Source organism: Miscanthus floridulus, chromosome 11, assembly GCF_019320115.1.
Source record: "Miscanthus floridulus cultivar M001 chromosome 11, ASM1932011v1, whole genome shotgun sequence".
NCBI classification, from domain to species: domain Eukaryota; kingdom Viridiplantae; phylum Streptophyta; class Magnoliopsida; order Poales; family Poaceae; genus Miscanthus; species Miscanthus floridulus.
Window position 1 is genome coordinate 88,618,690 of NC_089590.1, and position 24,826 is coordinate 88,643,515.

Sequence of the window (24,826 nt, forward strand, 5' to 3'; positions counted from 1 at the left end):
TCGATTTGTAGCAATATGCCCCAAATGGTGTAATGAACGATGTCTTGCTTTGGTCTTCTTCTCTTAGAGATATTTGATGATAGCCTGAATAGCAATCCAGAAAGGATAATAGAGCTGATCCTGCTGTTGAGTCGATGATTTGATCAATCCTTGGAGGAACATATGGATCTTTTGAGCAATGTTTGTTGAGGTCTGTGTAGTCAATGCACATGCGCCATTCTTTTGAATTCTTCTTCTCAACTAGTACTGGGTTGGCAAGCCAATCCGGGTTGATTATTTCTCTGATGAATCCCGCTGCCATGAGCTTGGTGATCTCTTTTTTGACTACTGCTTTTCTGTCTGGAGTGAATCTTTGTAGTTTCTGCTTAACGGGTTTGGACCCTTTGTTCACATCAATTATGTGCTCAGCCAACTTTCTTGGGACCCCTGGCATGTCGGCTGGCTTCCAAGCGAAGATATCTTTGTTGTCCCAAAGAAAGTTGGTGAGCGCGAGTTCCTATTTGGGATCGAGATTTGCACTGATGATCGCCGTCTTCTCTGGGTCACCAGTCAATAAGTCAATAGTCTTGGTAGCGGCTTCTTTTGGTGGTGCAAAGTTGCTTGGCTTCTTAGCCGGTATTTGAATCTCATCCGGGTTCATTTCATTGGCTAGTATTGCAATCTCCTTTCCTTCCTTTATGTCTTGTAATCTTTCGGATATTTGTACTGCTTGTACGTCGTCGCAATCATGTGCTTTCTTTAGATCTCCTTTTAATGATAATATGCCCTTTGTTGTTGGCATCTTGAGTAGTAGGTATGGATAGTGTGGCACTGCCATGTATTTTGTTAAAGCCGGTCTCCCAAGTATTGCGTGGTAGCATGATTCAAAGTCTACAACTTCGAATTTGATGAATTTTGTCCGGTATTTGTCTGATGTGCCAAAGGTGACTGGTAGGGTTATCTGTCCAAGTGGCATAGCTGCTCTACCGGGTACTATTCCATAGAATGGTGTGCTTGTTGGTGTCATTAGTCCTTCACAATCTAGATTCATCCTTCTGAGAGTATCTACGAAAATTATGTTGAGCCCGACTCCTCCGTCGATGAGTACTTTAGTTACTGCCACTCCTACGATAGTTGGACCTAGTACTAGCGGGTAGCATCCTGTGTTTGCTGCACTGATCCATTGGTCTTCTCTTGTGAAGTGGATGGGGTACTCTGACCAATCTAGATATCTTGGGGTGGCTGGTTCAGCTGCCATGATGGCTCTGTGAGCTAGTTTTTCTTGCCTTTTGCTTCGTGTGTTAGGAACACCTAAAAATATAACTGCTAATTGGTGTTTGGGTTCTTGATAATCTCCTTCAGCTTTCTTTTCCTCCTTCTTGGATTCTTCTTGTTTTTGCTCCGAGTTGTTTTGATTCCTGTTTTCTCTCTTCATGAATTGCCGTTGAAAAGTGCTGCATTCAACTAACTTGTGTCTGGTTCCTAGGTGTATGTGACATGGCATGTTCTTTATGTTTTCTGGTGCTCTTCCTCGGTAGTTGTTGCTCCGATAGTTGCTATTACTGTTGTACCCACTGTTGTTACTGTTGTTGTTATTGTTGTAGTTGCCATTGTAATTGCCACCATTGCTGTTGTCATTGTATCTTCTCTTGTTGTCTGTGGTTGCCACCATGTTGTCTTGCCTTGGCCTTTTGTCTTGCTGTCTATAATCAGGTCTCCTATTTTCTGGGTTGTCCCTAGCAAACCGATGCCGGGTTCTTTCTTCTGATGAAATCAACTTTTCAACAACCCTCTTGAAATCTTCATTTGTTCTTGGGTTCTCATTGAAATAGTCTTTGTATTGCCAGTTTGCTGAGATTCCTTCCGCAAAGGCTTCTATCACTTCTCTGTCGGTAATGTCATGGACTTGAGCCCTGAATTCTCTGAACCTTCTATAGTATTCCCTTAGACTTTCTCCCCTCCTTTGCCTTACTCCTTTCAACTCGGCTGTGGTCATTGGATGGGTAATAATGCCTGCAAAGTTGTTGTAGAAAGCTTCTTGCAAGTCTTCCCAATATCTGATTGATCTTGGCCTCAATTTGTCAAACCATTGTAGTGGCATTGCTTTGAGGGCCATTGGAAAAAATAGAGCCTTGATGTCATCATCTCCTCCAGCTAACTCAATAGATTAGGAATAAACTCTTAGCCATTGTCTTGGTTCTACTTTGCCATCGTACTTGGAATGATTTGCTAGTTTAAATTTGTGTGGCAGTTTCAATGTTTGTAGTCTTCCTACGAAACAAGGGAATCTGTCGTATGGTTCTGTTCTTCCGTAGTCCGGCGATCTTGCCCTTCTGTAATAAGACCTGTCTTCTTTAAGCTCGGATTCTCCGTAGTCATCTTCTTTGTCAAATCTTCTTGATATTTCTTGGTAGCGTTGGCTCAATTCTGGTTTGCCTCTTTCTTGTTGCTTTGAGTAATATTCCTGCCTTCCATTAGCATCGGCACTTTCTGTATGTCCTAGCCTTTGAAAATTTGATTTTTTGGGTGGTTGCTCTCCTTGTGGCTCTTGTGGAACTTCTTCGCCGGATTATTCTTCTGATCCCCCGACTTCTTTCTTCTGATCTTCCTTTGTTCTTCCGTTGTTCGTGAGGCTGTACAACTCCTTTGTTAATTCTTCAATTCTTTCCATTTTTGTACTCTTTGCGGCTTCTCTTTCCGCCTTCTTTTTGTTGTATTCCGTTAGTTCCACCTTGTACTTATTCCAGATTTGCTTCCTTTGTTTAGCCCCATTCCTTCTCCCAGCCTTCAATTTATTCTTCTTCAGTCTTGCTAGCCTTTGCTCATCATTTTCGTTGCTGTCACTTTTCTCATCTGGTGAGATGTTGCCATCTGATTCATCTCTTCCGCGCTCTCCTTGTACGGTACTTCATCCTTCATTTGGTTGAGCTGTCTGTAGTTTCTGAGCTGGATCCGAGTTCTTTTCCCTCTTGATAAGGTAGTTCTTCAATGCACGTGCTAGTCTGGGCTTTGCTTGAGGCGAAAGAACCCGGCCAATGCACCACATAGTCTTGCGAGGTAACTGTAATGATCATCCCTTCTTGCGCTCCCTCCAAGAATATTTTTTTTGCTGAATTCATCTTGTCTTGGGTAAAGTGTTGGTAGATTGATGCTGTGTTGTATAGTCCGTACGCCCCTGAGTTCTTCTTGGAGTTGTACGAGTTGTATTCCTTCATGATCGTTGTTGTGTCTCTGAGTCCAATTAGGCTTGGCTCCTTTGTTTTGAAAATTGCATCTGAATTGGGGTTGTGCTCTATCTCCTTATCCAAGTTGGAGTCATGCTCCATCTTCTTGTCTGAGTTAGAATTGTGCTCCATCTTCTTGTCTGAGTCAGAATTGCGCTTCATCTCCTTGTCTGAGTCAGAGTCATACTCCATCTCCTTCTCAGAATTAGTTTCATATCCGCTTTCTTCTCCTTTCCGAGTTGGATTCGAAGTCGAAAGTTTCATCATTTTTTGGCGAGTTCTTGCTCGACGGGATTGTTCTTATCGTCGAATTCTTTTTCTTCTCAGAGATGGGTACGCAGCTTGCCGTCGCCGCCTGCCTCATAGACCCAGGATCTGAAGACGAAGGTTGTTCCCGCCGAATAAGTCATCTTGAGGTCGAGGTCCGCCGAGCTCTCGAGAAAAAATTCATCAAAAGCCCCTACCTGGCGCGCCAGCTGTCGATGTTTTACCACCGATAGCCTGCCACGGGGGTACTCGGGACAGTTGTTTGAGCTTTGGTGAATAGTGGAACTTGGCGGTTACGCAAAGAGACTCACGATTTATACTGGTTCAGGCCCTCGACTTGATCGAGTAATAACCTTACATCTAGTTCGGCGTTAGCCTGTTTGCGTCGTATTGCTTTGAGTATTGGGTGTGTTTAGTCGCGCCGTTTACAAGGGATATCCTCACCAGCCCTTTATAGTCCAGGTGCTGAGAAGAGTTATTTGTGTTCTACTCGGATACAAGGTCAGAGTCCTAAGCTATGCTTCGGGCGCCTTTCCTTGTATAGTCCGAATTGGAGTTTTGGTCTTGCACGTTGCTTTGCTCTGTGTTCTTCTTGGCGATTGGGTTGTGGGCCTTGCTACCAAGGTCCACTTCCCTATAGTACGCTCTATGGGGGGCCCGTAGGGTTCCCCATCGATAGTACCACTACTCCCTATATGACTTCTTGGCGTATGGGATATTCTACGCCTGGTGTGTTCACGGGAAGTTCCCATGCCCAATACGCAAGGAAGGTGTGAGGTCCATTTGGTTGTAGAAGGGTGGCAAGTATTCATCATTCGACAGACATCATCAATTCCTACCTCTTGACCATCCATTCAGACAAGACATCAAGAACTTTACGAAAGGTGTCAAAGTGACAAACCCTGCACCGTGGATGATGACTAGTGCCAAGGTTCATGCTTAGATAGATGCTCTCATGGCCAATGAAGAAGGTGGTTTTGTGGGATATGGTGAGCAACATATGTGGACTCATATCTCGGGCATGATGAGGCTCCCCTATTTCGATGACCTTCTTCTGCCACATAACATTGATGTAATGCACACTAAAAAGAATCTCGCCGAGGCACTTTAGGCAACACTCATGGACATTGAAAAGTCTAAGGACAACCCTAAGGCTAGAGTGGACCTGGCAATGTTGTGCGATAGACCAAATCAAGAGATGTAGCCTCCTAGTCGTGGCAAGACCTGGAGAAGGCCTAAGGCCGATTTTGTCTTGAAAAGGACCAAAGGAGGGAAGTACTTGAATGGATCAAGACGCTAATGTTCCCTGATGGGTATGCAACGAATCTAAAGAGGGGAGTGAACTTAGGCACTCTACGAGTCAACGGGATAAAGAGTCATGACTACCACATATGGATTGAGCGGCTTCTTTTGGCGATGGTTCGAGGCTATGTCCCGGAGCATGTCTGGCAAGTATTGGCAGAGTTGAGCTACTTATTCCGCCAGCTTTGTGCCAAGGAGATCTCTCGGACCGTCATTGATGACTTGGAAAAAGCGGCACCGTGTTGCTCTATAAGTTGGAGAAGATGTTTCCACCCGGCTACTTCTTATCGATGCAGCATTTGATTGTGCACCTCCCGTATGAGGCATGGATGGGGGGGGCATGCAGAACCGTTGGTGCTATCTAATCGACAAATGTCTGAAGACTCTTCGCAAAAATTGTATAAATAAAGCCAAAATTGAGGCTTCCATTGTATAGGCATACATTCTAGAGGAGGTGTCGAACTTCACAGAGAAATACTACACTAAGAAGCTTCCTAGCATTTATAATCCACCCCCTCATTACAATGCTGACAAAAATGAATCAAACCTTAGCCTTTTCCAAGGGCAACTCGGAAGTGCAAGTGCATCGACCACTAAGCAATTGAAAAATGAAGAGTGGCGCAGTATCATGCTATATGTGTTGACCAACCTTATCGAGGTGCAGCCGTTCATTAGGTAAGTTCTGAACGAACTTGTTTCATTTCGCCGTATGTCCTTATTTCTTTGTCCAACCCCCTTGTTTCTCGTTAGTACAGGGAATTTCTTCGTCAATCCTGGCATGGATCAAGGCAACCTACCCCGCAAGAAAATGATACCCTTCTTTCATGGGGTGCGGGACCAGAGAGCCCTGATTTCATTTGTTGGTTCAAATAGAAAGCCCAAACTGATGCGCCTATAAGTGACGAGCTGAGACAGGTTGCAAATGGCTGTGCCATTAGGGTCAAGTCATTTATCGGTTATGACGTGAATGGATATCGTTTTCACATAGCAAGCTACGAGCAGAGTCAGCCCAATTGAAAAACCACAAGCAGCGGAGTTGTTACGCCCGGCACTGATGGACTCGACTATTAAGGAAGAATTGAAGAAATCTACGAACTATCATTCTATGGTTCCAAACCTCTTACTCCTGTCATATTCAAATGCCACTGGTTTCATCCTAGAGTAACGAGACGGACCCCTAAGCTTGGGCTAGTCGAGATTCGATAGGATTTCGTCTACCTTGGAAAAGATGTCTACATTGTGGCTCAACAGGCCGTCTAGGTTTATTATACGTCATACATGTGCAAAGATGCTGAGCATCTTAAGGGTTGGTCTATTGTGCACAAGGTATCACCACACGATAAACTACCTATCCCAAACGATGAAGATTACAACTTCAACCCAAACACATATGATGGAGAGTTCTATCAAGAAGAGGGGCTACAAGGGAGGTTTGACATAGACTTAACCAAATAGATAGGAATGGAAGTAGATAATGAAAGGGATGATGATGAGGACGCTGGAGACGAGGTGCGAAATTTGAAGGACATACAAATGCTTGAGTGATTACATTTAGGCAATGACAATGAAGACAACATTCCTTCTTCGGATAGTGTTGATGAGTTGGACAATGTTGATAGTGATGACGAGACCTATGATCCAGCTAATCTCAATCATGAAGATTATTTCTAATACATGTAATACTATATTTTTTGTAATTATGTTTTGTTCATTTTTGCATATATTTCTAATACATGTATTACTATGTTTTTTGTAATTATGTTTTGTTCATTTTTGCACCTATTTCTAATTACGTCTTGTTTTTTTATTGTAGGTGATTGAACAAAGATGGCGGGCGACCGTCATAGGTCCGTGAACTCGATTTACCAAAGACCACGCCGGCTATAGGAGGAGGCGGAGGGGGCGGCGAGGGATCGGACAGGAGGAGGAGGAGGACCGCCAGCCGCAGGAGGGGGTCGTCTCCTCCCACGCTGCATGAGGAGGAGCTAGAGGAGGAGGTGGCGCCCGTGGACAAGTCGGACGAGGAGCTGGATCGACAGACGGACGAGGAGGAGGGGCCACATGAGGATGATGAGTTGGAGGCGGCAGGCACGGGTTCCGCTTCCTCCGACTCCTCTTCGAGTGTCTACTTGTGAGGTCCCATGAGCCTCCCACAGGTTCCGCTTCCTCACCAACACATAGTGATTCGCCCCGAAGGGAAAAAGTAAGTAACTTTATATGTTATCACCACTACTTCATATGATATGATGAAAAAAACTAATAATTTTTCTTAATCACTTGTGCAGGAACTGGGTGGTTGTATCGGGTGGTAGCGCATGGCTAGTCAACAGCATCATGGGTCTTCTGTGCAGGCAACACTTCCCCGGCATTATCACGTACGCATCGAAGATGGAGCCGGTCTACTCATTTGACCACTACGTCGTCGTCCTCGATGCGGAGTACCCCAACAAGGTGGTGCGGGTCAAGGCAGAGTTTTGGGTAAGTCTCCCTCGCACAACATTGCTCAATACGTCGCATTCATTGGACTTTTCTTGAAATAATGAATGGATACATCGCTTTTGTATGCAGAATTATTACAGATGCGAGGAGGGATTTGAGGCCAGGGCGAAGCAGGTAACTACCAAAGCCTGTAAAAAACTTGTCACCAACATGCATCATGAGGTGTGCATCCAGGCCATCGTAACCTACTATGGGTCGAAGCTTGGAGAGAGGAAAACCAAGAAAGACGCAAGAGAGATGCAGCTGACTCGGGAGCAGTACCTTGAGGTAAATGAAGAACATCAATATTGATTCATTTTGAGATTAAGTTGGTTTAATTTGATCTTCTTATATGTCCAATACTTGATGACGTGTAGATGATTCCCTGGTGGTGCCAAGCGTATCCCAAGTGCCGGGCGATGATGGTGGAGAGGTGGTTCACGGAGGAGTACCTCAAGATGCACAGAGATGCTCAGGACCGTCGTTTGCAGATGCAAGGTCCAGCACACCATCAAGGCAACTGTAACCTCGCCGAATACAAACAAGCATGGGTACGCGAATTCATTTATCTATTGTGACACTCATTTTTGCCTGATTTCTAATCATCGTGCTGTCTTTCTCGCAGTCAACGTCACATAGTGGCCAGGCTTGCTCGGACTTCCAGGCATGGTGTATGGCCCACAAGGGCAAGGCGACGTTCGACGTCTCCTTCAACCTGGAGGACCTACCCGAGGCATACACGAACCCGAGCGTCCACTCCTGCATTAGTGAGTATACTGAGATGACGAGGTCGCTCCATGGGTCAGACCACGATCCGAGCACCCAGGACTTCGATGGAGAGGCCGTCAAGAGGGCGGGGCAAGGCAAGAAGCATGGGCGGTTCTAGCTTGGCGACAACATCATCGACACGGTCTCTACTCCCTCTCTCTCCCAGATCCGAGCACGGAGCACGAGCGAGAGCCCGGCCATTCGCACACGGCCGACCGCTGCACAGCCCCGGGTCAACGCACTCGAGGTTATTCCTATTTTACTCGGCATACATTGATTTTTACACATCTTAATTAGCTTTGCATTACTGAAACATTGGAGTGAAATATTGCAGGCCCCGCTGGAACAAGAAATGAGGCAACGTCAGGAGCTGGCGGCCTAGCTGAACACCGAGCGGACCGAGCGGCAGGCCCAGGCGCAGAGACTGACGGATATTATAGAGTTCGTACAAGGGCTTGGGAAACGTGTGGGCTTCTCTCTGCCAGCTGGGCTGTTGATTTCACCTCCGCCTCCGCGTCCTGCAGCTGCAGCTACTCCTGTGAGTATGAAAGTTTTTTACTTTCACTTGTGCTTTGCTTGTATGGCATCTACCTTCCTAGATTAGCTATCCAAATAATCTTGTCTCACATGCAATCTTTACTCCTTTGTGCAGTCTCTATCTGACGGTGGTTCGAATAATCCACCTCATGCACATCCGAATGATGGAGCTAGGCCTTCACCACAGTCGTAGTGGCCGAGATGAGTGCACGTTGTATTTTTTTCATTTGTTGTTCACTTGGTGATGGACTTGTGATATACTTGTGATGCACTTGTGGACTTTGATGGACTTGTGGATTTATTTGGATGGACTTGAGCACTTATTATTATATATGTGATATATATTGTGATGGATGTGATATGTGCGGATGGATGTGTCGATGGATAAGATATATATGTGATTGATGAGATATATATGTGATGAATGAGATATATATGTGATGGATGAGATATATATGTGATATATGCTTGTATGAATTTATTTGTCATGATGGAATGTAAAAAAAATAAAAAAATGCCGTTTTGGGTCACTTTGCCGAATGTTGCACTCGGCAAAGGACCCATTTGTCGAGTGTCATCGTCACAACACTCGGCAAAGCTGGAAAAATGGGCGCTCGGAAAACCGTTTTTCCAGCTTTGCCGAGTGCCAAGACCATGGCACTCGGCAAAGATTTAAAAAAAATCAAACTTTGCCGAGTGTCAGCCAGAGGGCACTCGGCAATTTTTTTTTAAAAAAATTCAAACTTTGCCGAGCGCCGGCCACGGGGCCCTCGGCAAAGAATTTTTTTAAAAAAAATAAAAAATCGTTGCCGAGTGCCTGCAGGGTTGGCACTCGGCAAAGAGACCATCAACGGAGCCGGCGCCGTGACGGTCGCTTTTCTTTGCCGAGTGCCCCCGGGGCTCTCGGCAAAGCCTTTGCCGATCAATTTTTTGCCGTGTGTTCTTTGCCGAGTGCCGCACTCGGCAAAGGCTTTGCCGAGTGTAATTTGGCCTTTGCCGAGTGCCTTAGGCACTCGGTAAAGAACCTGAATCCAGTAGTGCACTCCTTGCTTCGGCCGTGCGCCGCACCGCCCGCTCATGGCCGGTGTTGCTGGTGGTGGTGCTCGCGCGCCGCCGCTCGCTGCCGGATCCCACCCCAATGACCGAAATCGACCGGTCCCGGCCTTCCCCACCTCTTTGTTGCAAATGTATGTTTCAAGTGTTTCAAAGCTATGCTGCAACTATTACATGTAGATGTTGCACATGTTGCAGATTGTGCAAGTGTTTTTAGAGGAACGTTGCATGCGTTTGTTCAAAATGTTTCATCTGTTTCAGACGTATATTGCAGCAAGTGTTTTATTGGATGTTGCATATGTTTCACACACATGTTGCAAGTGTTTTATTTGGATGTTACATATGTTTCACACATATGTTGTAAGAGTATATTTTGAATGTTTCATCTATGTCACACGTATGTTGCATCCAAATGTTTCATGTTGCAAGTGTTTTATGAGTGCACAGTGAGTGATGGGCGCACGAGCCGGACGCGGGGGATGGGGCGCGGCGAGCTAGCGGACGGCGGAGGGGGCGCAGCGCGCTGGGGGCCGGCTCTCGAGTCCCGCCCACACGGAGAGAGAGGAGGGGTCATGGGGAAGGAGCGGGGCGTAGCGACGGGGGTAGGTGCGCGTGCGAGGCGGGGGCGAGGCGGATGGGGGCGGGGTGCGCGGCTGTCGTGACTCGAGGAGCGATGGGCGTAGCGTGGAGGGCGGGGTGCGCGCGTGAGTCAGAGCGAGGCGGATGGAGACGGGCTACGCAGGTATCCGGACGTCTGGACGCTGGCCACGCCAATATGGTTCATTCAAAAAAATTAGGGAAGAGAGATCGTCTCATCCTCACTCTTTTCTTACTATCATTTTCCCTGAGCCACTAGAAAGAGAACACTCGATTGATGCCTAGCCTGGATGGCCCGTGCTGTGGTACTGTATAGGTCAGACCCACTTGAGTAAGACCTGTCAAGAGTTAAGACTTCTCAGCCCAGAACAACAACGGTTTGTGTATTGGGCTCTGACTAGTAAAGTTCATTATGCAGTTTTAATAACAAAGTATAAAACTCCTATAGTTTCATTCACAAATTAATCTAGCAAGCAGTGCTCTGGGTGATGGCTGGAGCTACAACTGTAAGAGAGGTATTGGGTTAGTTAGTTAGTGGATGCTGTTGTTTATATCCTCAAAGGGCGCATATGTGTTAAAAAAACTAACTGATGTCATGGAGTCGCTTATAATCGGATCGCTCGTTTTATTTTAATATATTGACGTGCATCTATCCTTCGTGTTTGAGAAAAAATGTATCCAATCAAATCGGATCCACTTTATAAGCACACACAGTACAACCATAAGGTTTTGCTTGGATACACTCGTATCCACTTTAATCCGTGTGCGTTAGAGTAAAACTTGTTTAATTTTCACTCCATCACAGGTGAATTAAGATGCATACTAAATAAATTACTAATGCATCCAAACAATTTCTAAGAAGAGAAGAAATCCACATGTCCTTTTATACAGTTGTATAGCCCAAACTTAATACACGCCCCAGAGCCTCATGCAGCTGGGCCTCCGGCCTTGCTCGACAGCTCGAGTCACGGCCTCATTTGCTTGTGCAAGCCGCCGGTGGTTGGATTGGGATGGCGATCAACAGATAGAGCTCAAGAAGAGCTGGTGATGAGAACGTACGTCCAGGACGTATGTAGGCCACGCCCACCCGCGTGCTATTCAGTCCCTGATGAGACCGTGAAGACTGAAGAAGAAAGCACGAACACGACACGCTTGACGGCTTGAGGTCGCGTACCGCTTCTCGCCAGATAACGCATTCTAGCGCCCTGTTTACTTTGGCTTATAAGCCGTATTTTTTTAGCCAACAAACAATATTTTTCTCCCATAACAAATCAACCAACATTATTTTCAGCTATGTCTTATCAGCCAAGTAAACGGGGCATAGGACGCTAGGCCTAGGCGGGAAACTTGTCGCTGCCGCGCAAGTCAGGCCAGCACACCTATTCACTTTCACATGCCTAGAGCAAAGCATGATGCTGATGATGCGAGTCCATGTGTTTTTTTTTTTTTTTTTGAACTTGAGTCCATGTGGTTTAAAACGTGGAACTCGGGATTACAGCGGGGATTTCCTTTGGTGGAGTCCGACTCTACGACGACGCGAGGAAGATGGATGGGAGGTTGACGGCTCGGGCCTCCTGGCAGCAAGACAGGGTGTGGGGTCAGTTTGGCAGAGGCAGAGAGGGATAGGAGAGCTGGCACTCCACTACGGTGTACTAGGCCGCGCTATCGGGCCGGCCTGGTCGGCTTCTGGGGCTTGCGTGCGAAGAAGAAGGGAGGAGTGGGCTGAGGCCTGCTAGGCTGCAGCAGAGAAGGGATGGGTTGGGCGCTACTAGGCCCATGCGCGCCTGCCGGGCCACAAGCTAATCGAGAGTGGGAGAGGAACGCTAAGGTTTCTCTTCTCCTACCTAAAAAGAAAGAAAGTAAGACCGACAATCGTCGTTCTGTCGGTCCGCTCCTTCCCTGCGACACTGCACGTCGTGTAAAAGGAAACGAGCGATCCGCCCCTTCCCTGCGACACCGTGCGTCGTGTAAAAGGAAATCCCCCTTGCACGATTCGCCCCGCCCTGCGAGCTATCTCTCCCGTCCCGCGGAACCGCCGTCCGCCCGCGTACGCCGCCCCAGCTCCGCAGCTCGCCCCGCGTGCGTGAAGCAGAAGCAGACGGCGGAAGGCGGAGCAACGACCCAGCAGCGGAGGCGGCTCCTCCTCGCCCTTGCCCTCGCCGTCCTCGGTGCCTGCCTCAGGGCTCCCCCTCCTCTCTCTCTCTCCTTCTCCCTCCCTCTCCCTCTCTCTCCCGGAGCGGCGGCGCCCTCGGCACGCGGTGCGTGGCCCGCCGGTGACCATCGCCGCGGCCGTTCAACGAAACCCTAACTGCCTCGTCCTCGCCGCCGCCGGCAGCGGCTCAGCTCGGTGGAAGCAGAGCTGTCGACGTCGCTCCCTGGCTAGACCTCGCCCTTGCCTATCTGCTCATCTCCACCCGCCCTTCCCGCTGCAACTACCTCTATTCTGTGATTGCCGTGGAATGATGTGGGCTGCCTCATTTCAGATTTCTTGCGTAGGGTTTATGGATTGATATATGGGTTGCTCTACTTTGGGATTTTCCCCTTCGATTTTGGGTTTCTATATTTGATTTGCGATTCAAATTCACGGATCTGGTGTATGTACCTAGAGATTTAGCCATTTAGGCCTTCAGATGTGGAGTGCCATGTCCTTATCTACTTTTTTTTTTTTGTTTTGCTTCATTTCCTAATCCTACTCCCATTTGATTTATCTAGATTTTTTCTGGCTGCGGATGGATGGACCTGAGGTCTCATCTTTGCCTTTCTGATTTTATCATTGGATCAAGATTTTTTTTTTCTTGTGCTCATGTTCATGCTGTACTATTTCAGTTTCCTTGCTTCCTAATATTTTTTTCTTCTTTTCTCTCGGTGACTTCACTTCTTGAATTTCCTTTTGTTGTGCAAGGTACAAACTTAAACGAAGCGTTCCTCTATACAAATTGACCTACGCTCAAAAATCTGGGACTAAAAGGTAATCCATTGATAGTTGCATTGAATTGAGGTTACCGGTTTTTAGTTACAACACAAGTCACTGTCTTAGCTTACTTTTCTAGAAATTGTGCTTTTGGGTTCAGCAAGTTGAAAAAGCTTAGGATTGATGTTAGTTAACTGAAATTTGTTATGCAGAGAAGGCAACATGCTTCCTTTTGTTTCTACACTTCACTCATGAAGTAATGCAGGTAATTGTTTTTTCATGTCTAAGTTTAATTTCTCTACAGCCTACGGCTCTAGGTTAATCAGAGCAAAGTGGCTTCTATCCTTGCTTTCCACTCCAAGCAAAGGAGAAACTGTCTGACAGACACAGACTTTGCTTATACTTCTGTAATTTGAGTGTTGAGGCCCGGTCCCAAAGAACATAAGGCTTGTCACGGCACCACTATGTGCCATGTGAACTGTGAACCGTAAACTAAACGTTTGTCAAATTCATCTCCTATGAGCTTGCAAAAATGCCTTCTTTTAGTTCTCCGGTATGTCAAATACCTTTGATGGTTTTCTGTTGCTTATTGCTTTAACCTTTATCACAAGCAGTGTACCCCCGCCAACTAGAGGGTTCATTACTAATAGTCATGTTAAACCATAAAGTGAACCCATTGGAATTGCTAAACATCTGTTGCTATCACGCAATGGTTTTTTTTTCTGATCTTGAACTGCAAACCCATTCTGGCAATTTGTTTTTCAAGGGGAAAAGGACTCACATATAAGCTTGTAACTGATCAGAAATAACAAATTGTTATTGAAACTTTGCTTATTTTTCTCGATGAAATTGGTCTGGAACCTTAATATTTCCAAACATCTTCATGCATTTTTCCTTTTTCTGTCTAAGTTCATAAAGTAACAAGTATGAGCTGTAACTGAAAATTATTCTGTTACTACTTTTGTTGAGTGGATGTTCTATTGCTTGTTGGATGTTTCGAGCCTGTTGGATGTTCTATTGCTTGCAAGGATTGCTCATCAAGTGGATGTTCTTGTGCTGCAATCCTGTATATTGCATTTTTTATTCCCTAATTCCCTTCATATCTCATTGCTTGATGATTTTTTTAATTATGCTTGGTAATACTAGGAGATGGTTGGTGAGATTGTTCAGGTTGTCGTGGGTACCCAGGATGAGAGAAAAATAAAGATGTAATAGTATTAGTTTAGCTTATTATCATTTTTGTTTTGATTTGGATGTTTTGATTTGGAAGTTGTAGTGACATGAATCTATCTCCCATTCAGTCCATCTCAGATTTTAAGCTGTAAGTTTACCTTATATTGTACTGAAGATGGTGTGTATTTCAAAACTTGGTTATCTGGGTTTTATCTTGCAACACATTGAATGATTAGTCCATAGAATATATTCGGTGGTAACACAATTTTTTTTAAAAAAAAATTCTAAATTATCGAGTGTGTACTATGTTTTCCTTTTTTCAGGTGACAAGGTGTCCAGTTCCGGCAACGGCCTGAGCCATAGGCCTTCAGCTAGATTTCTCCTTATACACCTTCTAATCCTAGGTGATTGATATTCCTCCTCGATCCACTAATATTTTGCTTATTTCGTAACCTACCTATAAACTATGCTATTCGCCTGCCACTGTCATAGATGAAGATGCACACTTGGGATGCAGCTTCATCCGTAATCAAATTCATCCAGTTTTCAGAAGAATTTTGCCTCTGCTATTCAGCGAGCCAACAGGTCAGCCAAACAACCACATATTCAGAATTTCCCTACAATCTTATAGGTAATGATCTGATAGAAACCTGATTTACCTCTTACCCTGTCACAAGTCCCACTTGCGCTTGGGAAAAAGGAACTCTGCTAGGAGACCAAACTGTGTTCAATTTTTTTTCCTTTTGATTCATTTCATTTCATTTTCTAATCCACTATTCTGTCCCGGCTGTACCGAGACTTTTTGCGCACCTCAACACATTTGGCATGAACATACCGGATGTTGTTTGCTATTTCAGTATTAGCTTGCTATTGTAGGTTAATGAAATGACTCATTCTATATGAAAGAAAGATGGCGCGATGCAATTGATCAAGTGTTATTAGACATCAAGACAGGTTCCAGATTCCGGTAAATGAATCTGAGAACATATATTAACCCTGAAAACTTCATACATATACTTGTACATCACATTTGAACAAGTTTGGATACATGCTGAGTTATCCATGATAAATTAATTAACGCACATCTTCGATCAAATGATTATGCATGTTTGGTGCAGAGTGTCGGCCTTTCAGTGACCCTCCCTCCTGATAGCAATGACACTTTCATAACCTCTTGAGCAGTTCTTTATCCAAATTGTTGTACTATGGGTTTATCTAAACACAGAAAATAGAAAAGAATATAATGCAGCATGGGTTCATCTGCAGCGTATGGACACATCTCAGAAAGGAATGTATCTGTTTTACAAAACACTTGGCTTGATCAAATCTTTAAAATGATTCGTACACAGTAAGCCCTTCTGATCAATAAGAGTGGCATCTGAAAAATGTTTCAGTCGATCAGAAGGGCTCCATCTCATCAGATTATCTAAACTTTCTTCATCAGCTGCAATTAGAATTTTAGTCATTTATCCATTTCCGTTTCCTAGGATGCCCTTGCTTCACTAGATAAACCCGACCGTAGACCCAACTTCTTCTAGGCCCTGACAAAGATTTCTGCAGAACACCATGACAAAGGGGAAAAACTAAGATGCCATATTCTGTAGTGGGAAAAAAATCTATAGTGAATTCACCCACTTGTGAACCCTATTAAAATCTGGAATCGAGCCCATAAATAATAAATAACTTTATTAAGCACATGTGATTCATTAGTGCATTGCAGCATTGGTTTTGAATGCGAAATGTGTCACAGTTAAGGAGCTGAACATGTACAATGCTAAGGGGTGGCAGATTTTTTTTATATACAACACAATCTTGGTGCAGATCAGCAGATGTCATTGTACTCTGAAAAAGGAAATTGTGTTGTTTTGCATGCATTGCCATCCGAAAATCATAATTTGACTTCTTTTTTTTTTGCCGACATTTTGATATTGCAAAGTAGCATGAAAATACAGGTGTTCCGTGTACCTCAATTTTCGTGCGGTACTCCAAAGGGCACTCACAGACATGACATTCTGCTCTATGAGGTGCTCGAACGGATTTATCAGTCTTGACAAATGCAAATACATGGCATCAACATGCTCAAGTTTCTCAGATCACCAGATGATTACGAATAAATGATAAGCAGAATGACAACTGATTAGTATCATTACATTACTACTAGAACTGAACCTAACCTGCTCACCACAATTCGGGCAGGACCCTTGTAGTGCAACCAAATTGTTTGTCAATAAGCCCCGCAGCGCACCAACTGAAACAACCAACCAGAGGGTTTACCATGTATAGAAATTAAGATATGAGATGTACAAACATGACGGCAAAAGCGAGAATTGACATATCTGCATCCTCACCGGACGCAGAAGCGATGGGATAACCAACTAGATGCCCCAACCCAACCAAAACCAAGTCGTTAACTCTTGTTATCGCATCTAGGGACTTCTCACCGTACAGGAGGTGCCTTGCTCCAAACACATCCCCGAATGCAATGCTTAGAGTGTACAGACTAGGAACAAGAAAGGCTGAGGTACTGAACAGGAGGAGCAACATCCAGATGCTTGACAATGCCATAAACATTGCTTGGTCCTCCTGCCCTCCACACGTCTTGAAGCTCAAGCTCGGGTGTCTTGTCATATTGTTTAGGAATATTGACCCTGCCAATGGCCTATGCAACGGTACAAGGCTGGTGGTGCGGGGGTTCCGAAGAAATACAATCGACGCGGAAATCATGGTGGGGCAGCATGCTGGGAAGTGGGTATTCCTTCCTCAAATACCGCTATGTCCGTCTGATGATGAGATGTTCCCGTTCCTGTTTAAGAGGAAACAGTTTCTTATCAGGCTAAGCTTTGCCATGACGGTCAACAAGTCACAGGGCCAAACTATCCCGAACGTGGGTGTGTACCTACCCACATCCGTGTTCTCTCACGGTCAGTTGTATGTTGCGATGTCTAGAGCCATGTCAAGAACCAATATTAAGATCCTTGCCATTCCGCCTGATGCGGAGGCACAAGAGGAGGCCAAAAAGATAGAGAAGAAAAATGCTAAAAAGAACGCTGATGGAAAAAAATAAGAATGCATCAAATAAAAAAAGATAAGGATAAGAAAACCCCAATAACGGATGGAACTTTCACGAAGAATATTGTATTTAAGGAGATTCTAACGCCATAGGCGAGGTAACAGAACATTACTAACGTATACAATGCATTTTTTCCATTCAATTTATATTGTACAAATAATATCTCACTAATACCATATTTTTGCTGTTGCTGTTGCTAGGTATTTTTAAATGGTTTATCAGACTCTACACGGAGATGTTGTATATACACTTGTGTGATGGTATAAAGAAAATTGAACATGTGTTATATTATTGTTATAAAAATGACACTTTGAGTGTTTTGTTCATAATATTTCGTTTTGTAACCATTCATAACTATTACACGTGTATGTTCTCAAAACCATGAGTTTTGTCGACTTTCTTCACTTTTCTCATGTGCCAATGTGGGATCAACTGAATTAGCACCTGCATAATTACAAACATAAATTACTTGAATAAAACCAACAAAGCAAGTTAGCGATAATAATGAACAATAGTGCTAAATAACACCATACCAGTGGTCGTGGGATGGCACGATCGTAGTGGCGTTGGTTCCGCGCATTCAGGAGGATAGCTCCTTTGTATTTTCCTTTGTTGCACCAGGGTCATTAGTTTGTGAGCACGAAAGAAATGGATATCGGAGATTTCTTTCTGTCAATATAATACATTATCTTAGCCGCATCACAGAAAATGTTTATAAAGTAGAGTTTGTAAGCCTGCGACGCCGCGCACTCCGTGACTGTGTTAAATTCATAAACTTTGCTTTTTGAATTAAATATCACTTTAACGTTGGTATTTTATTTTTATAGTATTATTATCTTATCGTGCAATCCGTGGATTTTTAGTACAAAATGTTAGCTATCCCGTAGCAACGCACGGGCACGCTACCTAGTTTAACCAAAAAGCTAAAAACAAAACTGAATTCAAGCCAGAGTTTGAATCCTCCTGAAATTAGTCATCACAAAAACTCAATGCAGCAGCATGCAATACATAAATAAACATGTTTCTAATCTTATAGTTGATTTTAATTTTTTTAAAAATTATTTTCCTTATGTTTAATGCACACAAAAATACATAAACAAATAAATATAACCTAGTTTCTGACATTAGATTTTTAGGGTGTTACATTTAGGAACCAAATAAAAATCTTAGTTTCATATATAATAAGCTTACATACGTCTCAACCACGTGCAAAAATTCACTTGTTGCAAATTGCTGTATTCACTTGTACTAAAAGTTCCATTTTTCTATAACAATTTTCAAGCGGAGTTTCCGGAACAACGTTATCTAACGAGCCTCTAGCGCCGTGAGGCTCAGGTCATTCACGGATAATACCCTATCATCGGCAGCATTTTCAGGTCTGGGATCCCTACGTGCAAAATACACAGGTTGTATTGGTATTAGGAATGCAGTGGTTTTGTTCTCCGGCATGAACACAATTGCTGACATTAGTGGCCTACAGTTTGGACTGTCTTGAACACACAAAAGTCCTATATGGATGCATCGTGAAACTTCATCGAGAGGACAATTCTCTTTAACAGATGAGTCCACCAAATCTTCTATCCTGTCATCCTTCCATAGGTTCCATGCCTGAACATATATGAAATCTTTTATCAGGTAATATAATTCAGTGAGTATATAGTAGATGCTGGATTAGGTGCATCCACCAATACGTCCATCATATGGTTTGGTGAACTCATCTTGATTCCACTCACAATTTCCAACAGTAGAACACCAAAGCTATAGGTGTCTGACTTGACTGAAAATGCACCTTCCATTGCATATTCAGGTGACATATAGCCACTGTGTAAGGATTCACCGGTTATTTAGGTAAGCGGGCTCTAAACAAAGTGTCAGAAATGTAAATTCCATCTGAAGAATTGGTAGGGGCATGAATTACTTACTATGTCCCAACAACTCGGTTTGTATTTGCTTGATGCTGGTCGCCACAGAATATCCTATAGCCATGCCAAAATCTGATATCTTAGGGCTCATCTCTTTATCTAACAAAATGTTGATTGCTTTGAGATCTCTATGGATTATAGTTAATCTAGAGTCCTGATGCAAATACATAATTCCTCATGCTATCCCTTTGATTATTTTGAACCTTGTTGGCCACTGAAGCATTGATTTTCTTGCAGAATCTGATAAGAACAGGACATGAGGCATATCACAAGGCAATAAATGTTGTAATTTATTTATTGGGTTTGACCAACAGTATTAAAATTTTGAAAGTGAATATACTGAAGAGAAAGTAATCCAAGCTTTTGTTGGGCATATATTCATAAACCAACAGCTTCTCGTCTTTGTGAATACAACAACCGAGAAGCCTAACTAGGTTCTTGTGCTGCAACTTTGCAATCAAGACTACTTCATTTCTGAACTCTTCGGCACCTTGCCCAGAACTCTTACTAAGTCTCTTGACAGCTACTTCATTAGTACCTTCCAACAGTCCCTACATGATCACATAATTCAGAATGAGAATTTTATTTTCAGTAATGTAAATTTTAAGGCGAAACTTTTCACTATAGAGTACCTTGTATACTTTGCCAAAACCTCCTTTCCCAATCATATTGCAATGAGAGAAATTGTCTGTTGCTGTGACAATGTTTTCAAAGCTAATAAATGGGAACTCTATGTTCTTGCCCCCCGATTCATCTGTAGAACTCAAATATTCTAGCATTGTTCTGTTCTGGACTCTCTTCTTTCGCAGTTTGCCTGTAGTGGTAGAAACATCAATGGATCCCCTTTTGTTCCTTGAACATCTGCACATTGACAGTGCTTTCTGAAAATGAGGGCTCTTTTTTTTCATACCTCTGCTTTTACATGTCCAGACAAGGGCTGCGAGTGTGAGTAGCAGCAGACATGCTATGTTTGGGAGTAAAATTTTCAGCAAAGTGCTCTTCTTATGAACTGTACAAGAAAACTATCCTGTTAGAAGTTAATGCATCATCAAGTGTAGGTTGCAATTGTATGACTTTACTGCAAAGTGTTCCATGACTGATCTTTGAATACTGCACCTCTAATAAAGACAGACCTATGAATATTCAAGAACCTAATTACCAGTTAAACAATTACAGATGTTACTGATTGGACTTTTCATCTCATGGCGTTCAGTCAGGTTGACTGCTCATACGTAGTTTGCTGTTGCAAACATCAAAAGTGAATGGTTGTTGTTAAACGTGTTCTTCTTTCTTTTTTGTTGCTGCTTTTAGGTGGCGTCAAAACTCAAAACCAGCACAAAGTAAGAGATATGCTATGGTGGTGTGATGGCTTATTTGATGCCAAATCAAGTTAAGTTTCAAAGTCCATCTAGAGCTTGCACAAATTTGAACTAAATCCTTTTAACTGTTTTTGAACAATCTCGGATCTTACAAACAAGCCTTAGAGAGTGGCGACGGCATTGTTACATTCAAGTATTGAACACAAATGTTATTCCTGGGAAAGGAGGATGAGGTGTTAGGAATGTGCGTACCAGGAGATTGGCCAAGACGGATGTACATTAAGTTGTCTAAAAAGCTGGCCTTCTCCATGTCGATGAGATCATCAGTCCAGACCAAACACCTCGACGTGTCACCCGTAGTACCAACATTGCTTAGGTTGGCATAGGAGTATGCCGCACACGAGCAGTTTAGAGTACACTCGGCTGCACACTGATCGAAGCTTCTATTCCTAATGTGCAAGAACTTGTCAGGTACCTTCATATTAGGCATGGTGATGAAATAGTCTTTGTTTCCACATTTTAGCGCTTCCTTTCTCCGGCCTCCTCTAGAGAAATTGAGACTGTCCAGGAGCTCAAACCCATCAAGGCACCGGCAGGTTGGGACTGCCTCTGTGTGGTCGCAATAGCCGAACGGACCACAAGAAGCATAGAGCTCGCAGTCAGTATCAGGACGCTCAGAAATGACTGCCCATGACGACGTGGTGCTGTTCTAAATCAGGAGACCCGCCTTGCCTGTGTATTCAAAAGAAATGCGTACGTAGGGTGGCCAGAGACTGTGTACGTATAGTATAACTCGTCCCCTGTGTTGATCATCTCTTGGTACATGACGATGGAGATACCAGACACCGCATTATCAGTAAAAAGAGAGAAACGGAAATACGGCAAAGTCCCCTTCCAACCGCGTGGCCGCCATGTCCTTCCACCCCCGGATTCCAAGCCATGGCGCCGCCGCGATGACGACAACGACGACGTTCGACGTGGACGCCGCGAAGGCTGTGGTGACAACTGGGCATCCAGTCTGTTCCAGAGTCTCCCTCGTGACCCGGGCCAGGCAAGGGAGAGGGAGCGCTCCGAATCGCGTCACAGACGGCGGGACAAGTCGTTGGCACCCGACGGTCGACGCCGGAACATTCAACGTTCGTCATCGCCAGGACCTGATGGCATCGAGAGCCAAGGGCGCCTCAACTCACCCTCGCCATCACGACGTGCGCGCTCCGACTTGGGCACGGGGCGCACGCAGCCCACTCCGACGGACCCGGCTCATCCCCACCATCCAGCCAGCATGGACGCGCCCCCCCCCCCCCCCCCCCCCCCCCCCCCCACCCAGGAAGCGGCGACCCCTCTCGGGGCACCTCCGGATTCATCGAGCGGTCGTCGCGGGCGCACCCGGGAACATCCGAGCGGGCAACGCGGCAGCGGAAGAGACAACGATAGCAGATCGCCACCACCAGTTTCGTGCCTGGCTCCACTGTTCGACTCTGCATTTGCTTCCCCTGAGCCCCCATTGCTTCACAGACACAGGCTGGAAACACTGCCGATAGCCAGGAACACGGTGAGCCGGTGCTGCCTCTAGCCGCACCCCCTGCAACGCCAAGTCCCTCCCCCCACACCGGCCACAGCCAGGGAGTGCCTAGGGTCTGCTCGGCGCGACACAGAAGATTTCGCCCAGGATGCGTCTACGCTAGACGCCATCCACGCAGGCAGAGCGCGCAGCAGAACGCACCGGCGGTCCAGCCGGCGCAGTAGGAAGCGACGGCGACCTTCATTGACCAGATCACGCAGCCGACGCCGGCACCGCTGCTCCAAGCCCCTCGGCATCGACCTAGGCCAGCACGGAAGGGGAAAAACACCTCAGCACCGCGACGCAAAAGCGCGTCCGCATCGCGACTTCGTCGTGGCCCCGAGGAGACGCACACGCAAAGGCTCGCCAAGTGCCCATGAAGAAGCTCGGCGTCATGGAGGAGGAAGGAGACTCGACGGATGACATGCTGCTTAACTACTTCAGACTCTTCAGTGGGCCGCTCTCGGAGCCGGTGATCAAGGCGATGACGGCCTTGTGTGGCCTCGACGGTGGCGCGGCAGCCGCCTCCTCCCAGGCCTAGAACTCGTGGTGTCTCCATGTCCAGCTGCTATCCAATGGGTTCACAGCCAGCTCCCATGTCACAACGCAACTGTAATATTCTCTGCTGGAACGTGAGAGGTCTTAACGACGTGGCGAGACAAGATGCTGTGAGTCTGCTGGTAAGAGACACGGCCTCCACCATCGTATGTTTGCAGGAGACGAAGATACAAAATTTGGATCAAGGTGTTGTCAGACGTACTGTTGGGACTAAGTTCGCCAACACTTTTGCTGTACTACCAGCCACTCAGACACGAGGCGGCCTTCTTATTGCGGTCAATGAGGATTACTTCCGGTTCTCCGACCAACATTTATCTACACATGCAGTGACCGCAACAGTCATTATGAGGGCAGATGGAACCAAATGGCAAATAACGGTTGTCTATGGCCCACAGGGAGACGCCGAAAAATTACAATTTCTATAGGAGCTTGCAGCTATTCCTTGCCCGGCCTATGGGAGATGGCTCATCCTTGGAGATTTTAATCTCATCTACCAAGCAGAAGACAAAAACAACTCCAGTCTAAACCATCGTCTCATGGCCTCCTTCAAAGCGGTCATCAACGACCTGAACCTAAAAGAGATAGGCCTCAACGGACGTCGTTTCACTTGGAGCAACGAGCAAGAAATTCCGACATTAACAAGAATTGACAGATTATTTTGCACCACTGATTGGGAATTAACCTTCCCGACATGCTTTCTCCACTCCTTGCCTTCTCTCATGCCCGACCACACCCCGCTACTCCTGCAAGGAGAACTCGAGCACTGCCACAACCGGACCTTCCGCTTCAAAAAATTTTGGGTCAAGATGGATGGTTTCAGGGACTTGGTGGAACAAGTCTGGAGTAAACCTGTGCAGTCTTTGTTACCCATGAAATGGTTGCACACAAAATTAGCACGAGTGGCCAAAGGCCTTAAGCGGTGGCACAGGGAGAAGGTTGGGGACACATGGTTGCAGCTGGCCATCGTCAAAGAGGTGCTGCTACAGCTTGAGGCGGCACAGGAATTTAGGACACTCACATAGCAGGAGCTTGACCTGCGCCGGCGTCTAAAAATTAGAAGCACCGGCTTAGCTGCCATTGAAAAGTCAAGGATTAAACAACGGGCTCGGCTCACATACATCCACAGCGGAGATGCAAATACAAAATTCTTCCACATTCGGGCCAGCACAAGATTGAGGAAGAATTATATCCATTGTCCGCACACAGATAGGAGGGTGGCGACTACACACAATGACAAAGAAAAATCATCACGGGTTACTTTTCAGCACACCTAGGCTCACATACACCGAGGCCAGTAACGTTCAACTGGTCGGCACTCGATTATGTCCCAAGGGATTTATCGGCTCTCGAGACCCCGTTCACGCAAGATGAGATCAAAGAGACAATAAAGTCCATGCCACCCGACAAGGCGCTGGGCCCAGATGGTTTGACGGGTGCCTTCTTCAAAGCCTGCAGGGACATCATCAACGATGATGTTACTACTGCGGTGAACAACTTGTACATGCTAAACTCCCAAGGCTTTGAGCTCCTAAATACGTCAAACATTATCCTACTCCCAAAAGAAAAGGGATGCCTTGTGAGTTACAGATTTTCGCCCAATCAGTCTCATTCATAGCATAGCGAAGATTTTTGCCAAGTTACTTGCAAACAGGTTAGCGCCGCTGTGGACGCCTTAGTTTCGAAATCCCAAAGCGCATTCATCAAAAGGAGGAGCATCCACGACAACTTCCTATATGTTCAAAACACAGTACGGGCAATGCAAAAGATGAAGCTGCCCACACTGTTCCTAAAACTTGACATACACAAGGCCTTCGATATGGTCAGCTAGAGCTACCTTCTGGAGGTATTGCAGGCCTTAGGGTTCGGACCACGCTGGCGGGAGTGGGTATCGATCCATTTCCGCACGATGTCGTCAAGAGTGCTGCTAAATGGACAACAGGGCCTAGCTTTCAGTCACAACAGAGGGGTTCGATAGGGCGACCCTCTATCGCCCATGTTGTTCATTCTCGCTATGGACCCACTTCAACGCCTGCTAGACATGGCAACATAGCAAGGCGTCCTCTCTGCTCTTCCTTTATCTATGGCCAGGTGGAGGACCTCCATGTAT

At 45.4% G+C, this 24,826-nt stretch overlaps 1 long non-coding RNA gene and 1 pseudogene across 4 annotated transcripts; one reads left to right on the forward strand and one right to left on the reverse strand.

Annotated features, from left to right (window-relative positions):
- The first annotated feature begins 12,088 nt into the window (after positions 1-12,088).
- LOC136491536 (uncharacterized) lies at positions 12,089-17,692 on the forward strand. 4 transcript variants are annotated; one of them, XR_010768078.1, is made up of 5 exons: positions 12,089-13,173; positions 13,329-13,381; positions 14,613-14,693; positions 14,782-14,874; positions 17,560-17,692. It is a non-coding gene; the product is annotated as an uncharacterized lncRNA (long non-coding RNA). The 4 variants fall into 4 exon arrangements; XR_010768079.1 differs by lacking the exon at positions 17,560-17,692 and adding an exon at positions 15,166-15,352 and having other exon boundaries at positions 14,782-14,920; XR_010768077.1 differs by lacking the exon at positions 17,560-17,692 and adding an exon at positions 15,166-15,323.
- A 972-nt stretch (positions 17,693-18,664) lies between these two features.
- On the reverse strand, positions 18,665-22,720 carry LOC136492395 (G-type lectin S-receptor-like serine/threonine-protein kinase B120; annotated as a pseudogene).
- Positions 22,721-24,826: the final 2,106 nt, after the last annotated feature.